Source organism: Antennarius striatus, chromosome 9 (genome assembly GCF_040054535.1).
Source record: "Antennarius striatus isolate MH-2024 chromosome 9, ASM4005453v1, whole genome shotgun sequence".
NCBI lineage: Eukaryota > Metazoa > Chordata > Actinopteri > Lophiiformes > Antennariidae > Antennarius > Antennarius striatus.
The window spans coordinates 2,611,462-2,616,354 of NC_090784.1; positions in this window are offsets into that span (position 1 = coordinate 2,611,462).

A 4,893-nucleotide genomic window follows, 5' to 3' on the forward strand; every position below is an offset into this window, starting at 1 on the left:
CTAAAGGCCCCTAAAATAAAGAATTTGAATTTTAAGACATCACAAAATTGTAGTGCATGGCTAGTCAACAGAATACACCAAGAAGAGAAGATTTGAAATCCACATTTTTATGGGTTAAGTGTTGCTTTATAAATGAAATTCAAAAGAGTAAAGGCCGAGCACATCAGCAAACCAATTAGGCCAGGTGCATTTCTCAAAAATGCAATACAAATACAGTTAAATAAAATAAGCAAAATTCAGAAATGAAATAAGGCTGAGTCTCAAATAGGCATATAAGCAGACTGTCAATCAAAATGAATACTAAAGCTGACTCAATACAGCAATTCAAAATGAATAGTATAACATGCCTCTATATAAGGCAACATCAATAGCAAGATGCCAACAGGCCAGTGGTTCTTAACCTTGTTGGAGGTGCAAAGTCTGTTTCTGTTGTTTTCCATCAGCTTAAGGAAGTGTTCCTTTATTTTTGCCAGTGCGAGACTAGAGTTGCTCAACTTGACATTGTAAATCATGCAGAACGCTGACTCCCATCACATTCCGATATACAGTACATGTAAATTCATGTTGCACATATTCGTCCGACCACTTTCTTATTTTGCTCAACAAAGTTACTATGAATTAATAAAAATATTAAAGCAATCAGATGATGTACCATCATGACAGGCATAAATCGACTACTGAGTACGCAAAATCCCATGTAGCACAGGTAGGCTAATCGATGTAGCATGATCACCTGCAGCCAGTGATGGCTAAGGGGGGGCGGGCGTGTCATCACGAATTGACACGACGTGTCAAACGTGCACAGTGATTTGTGTATGTTCGGCAAAAACACCCAAGTGGGCTTACCTCGCTCTCCTGTGTCGCGTCCCTCTCTGTTGTCAGCCTAACCCTGCTTTTAACTAGTGGCGCAGGAACGAAGTGACGTGCCACTGCAGCCTACGGGTCCCTCAATGGGCCAAATTTAAAATGGACATTGACTCGCCACTGGCGATTAATTGCCTTAATTTTTATAGCGCATTGATTTGCAGCGTAATTAATTTATCTAATTAACACGTTAAACTGGCAGTCCTAATATACATATATTTATTTATTTTATTTTATTTATTTATTTATTTTCAAGTTACGAAACGCGTCAACAGGAAAATATTGCCTCGTTACGAAAGAAATTTCAGGATACGAAAGGTAAAAACTAGGGAACACTTCCTTAAGCTGCATGGAAAACAAAAGAAACAGACTTTGCTGTGAAAATGACATAAGAGTAGCACTTGCCAAGGTGAAGCCACGCATATCTGAACTGGTCTCTCAATAACAACAGCAGAAGTCACACTGATTTGCAGGCAGGTCATTTCATATGAATTCATGCACTGTCTTGGTTTTGTTCTTTGAAAAAGGTGACATTAATGCACAATTCATTAAATACACCAGTAAAACATATACCGGTACTTATGTCTTGAATTTGAAATTTTATTATTTTTTTACTAAAGAAGGGTTTGGTGAGTGAGCATATGAAACGTTCGGCACCTCCAACAAGGTTAAGAACCACAGGCCTGTTGGCATCTTACTTTTGATGTTGCCTTATTTAGAGGCAATTCATTTTGAATTGCTGTATTGAGTCAGCTTTAGTATTCATTTTGATTAGGAGTCTGCTTATGTGCATATTTGAGACTCAGCCTTATTTTATTTTATTTTATTTATTTTATTTAACTGTATTTGTATTGCATTTTTGAGAAATGCACCTGGCCTAATTGGTTTGTTGATGTGCTCGGCCTTTTTAAAAAATTTCATTTATAAAACACACTTAACCGATAAAAAAGTGGATTTCAAATCTTCTTTTCTTGGTGTATTCTATTGATTAGCCATGCACTACAATTTTGTGATGTCCTAGAATTCAAATTCTTTAGCAGATATTAGATTAAAATGTGATTAATTAGATTAATTACAAGTCCTGTAATTAATTAGGTTAATTTTTTTAATCATGTGACAGCACTAATATATATATATATATAATGTGTGTATATATGTCTTCGGTCTACATGTTGGTGAACGTCCCCATGAGCATAAATACATCGTGGGTTCGTTTCCTGCTCAGACGTTCACAGAGATGTGGAGAAAAGAAGGAGGAAACGCTGCAGATGACGCCAGCAGGAAAGAAGAAAAGACCACATGAAGTCTGACATCAGAGCAAACTGTTCACTGTCTGAGGTTTGATGAGTCATTTTAACATGACGTGACATCTAAACCTTTGGAGAGTTAAGGTTATGTTTTACTGACTTATGATCAGGCCAAATCCTCTTGCTATGTTGGTGTGATCGGACCTTAATCAAGGTCCTGAAGCCTAATTTGGACATTTTCATCATCTTCATCTTCCACATTGTGGCTGGCACAGAAAATTAAATGTTTCAAGTCTTTTTTACCTTTGTATTAATTTTAAAGTAATTTTAAAGTAATTTTATTGTAAAATGAAACAAAATAAGCTGGAATTACTCTTTGTGGATCCATGCTAAAATCCATCATGCTCTTTTCTGTCTGATTCCACATCCTTCCACATGTCTTTGTAGAAACCCACCTGGCCTTACGGTTTGGCCGTAAGCAAGACAGAAACAAATGAATAAATGTGAATAAATGGCGCAAGAAATGATGTTAGCACCTAATGAAGATGGATGATGGATTTCATCTTTGTCTAAAGCAGCGCTTCCTAAATAGTGGGAAGCACTGCAACAAACCACCGCGTTACAGAGGACCTGAAACATTGAGCAGGAGCTGAGAGTTCAATATCATGCTTCAAACCTCGCTTTGAAAAGCTGTGACTGAATGAGTTCATTGTAGATTAATCCTTATTTGTATTTTTTTTAAAATCACAAATTGTTTTACTCAATTTTTGTTTTGTAGGTTAAGGTGTTTTGTACATTGTCCTCCTCAGTTAATCTTGCTGAACTGAATTTGATTTTTTCTTGATTTTTTCTTGATTTTATTCAATTTTATTTTTCAGTATCAAATGGTGCAATAAGTTGATCAAAAATGTTTACAGGTTAAACAAGGTTTTTTTTTATTTCATGCAAATTGATGCACTTAAAATTTTTCTGTTATAGACTAAAAAATTGTAAATTGTTAATAAAAATTATTCTGTGTTATAAATTTATATATTTTTTCCTTTTTTACTTTAATGTTAATAAGAATACATTGTTATGCAGAGGTGTACTTAAAACAAATTTAGACAACTGATATTACAGTCGTGGCGGAGCGCGACTTTCTTCTTGCCTGGGGGGGCGCAACAGAAAATAATTGAGAAGCACTGGTCTAAAGCAAGAAAAAGAGGAGAGCAAATCCCTTTACCTGTTTAACCTCATCTCAGTCTCATCAGCAGTTTAGGATCTAGCAACCCCCGTGACCCTCAAATTAGAAAAAGCAGCTGTAGGTGAGATGACAATTATGCCATCTGCAAGTGGATGGATGGACGGATGGATGGATGGACGGATGGATGGATGGCTCACACAGGTGATTGGTGCTTTGATAGAAAGACAGTGACAGGCAGACGATGGATAGAAGCACTGTGGTGAACGCCTGTCATTAGTGTCCATCCTCTTCATGCCCTGATGCCTCCACAGAGGAGCTGATGGTATTTTATGGAGGTCAGTATTTTGTTCAGCAAACAGGTGAAGCACTAATTAAAGCTGAAGCGTTCCCAGCAGCGCAGTGAGCCGTCGGGTCTCAAGGACGATGGGCCGATTTGCTCGGTCTGAGCTGATGCCCGCTCCTGCCTAGCTGCTCTCCTCATTTCCCAGAGTGCACTCTGTTCCCAGTGCTATTTTCTACCAGCTTTACCACAGTGATGTGACGCTGCCTGACAGGTGCAGATGGGCGGTGCTCTGCTAAACGACAGCGGCCTTCCCCGGAGCCATAGACGACAGAGGCCACAGCAGTACAGAGCCGTGGAAAGTAGTGTAATAGACTGTGAGTGTGGAGGCAGTAAAGGGAATAAAACCGGTGCATTTTGCACTTGGATTGCAAGCAGGGGTGGACAGTAACAGAGTAAATTTACTTAGGTACTGTACTTTTGTACAGATTCTGAGGATTTTTACTTTACTCAAATACTAGAATTCTTTCATACTTATTACTCATACTTGAATACATTTCCAAGGCAAAGATTTTTACTCTTACTCGAGTTAATTTCTGAGAAGGCTCATGAATACTCGTTACTTTTAGGTTTGCCTGTTGTTGTTTTGACGCCACCCCCCCCCCCCCCCCCGAAAGTGCAATTGGCCACACGCAGTGTTCATCAAAGAAGGAAACCTATCACAGTACACGTTGTCAACTGGGACTTACCTAAAAGCGGAAATACGTCATCCCCTACCCAATCAGCTCAAAACAAGACCTCGGTGGCGACTGCCGAAGAAGCCTCCGTTGAATCTGATGAACACGATGAGCCTGAGTTTTATGAGGCGGAGGAAGAAACCCATGGCCTCATCTTAAAGATATGTTTGAGTTTGTAGAAATGAAAAAGGACAACGCGGACTCAGACAAGAAAAAGTACATTTTCAAATGCTTATTGTGTTCGCCGAAGAAAAACTGACAAAAGTCTCACCTAGAGACCTCTGGTCACTTAATTTTACAGAACTACAGACTGACAGAGACTGGAGGACACAGGGCCACAGAGACACACAGACTGGGGGAGGAGACAGAAAGACAGACAGACAGGTGGGGGGAGACAGACAGTCTTGGGGAGACAAATATTGTAGTACTGGGATATGTCCTTCCTGTAAACATTGAGTTGTTGAAAGCAGAGATTTAGTTTGTTGTAAAGCAGTGGTTCTCAACCAGTAGTCCACCAGGCTGTCCTTTAAGGGTTGCAGTTGGTCCCCAGTTAAACGGGTTGGTTGGGCCTGTATGGCTCCA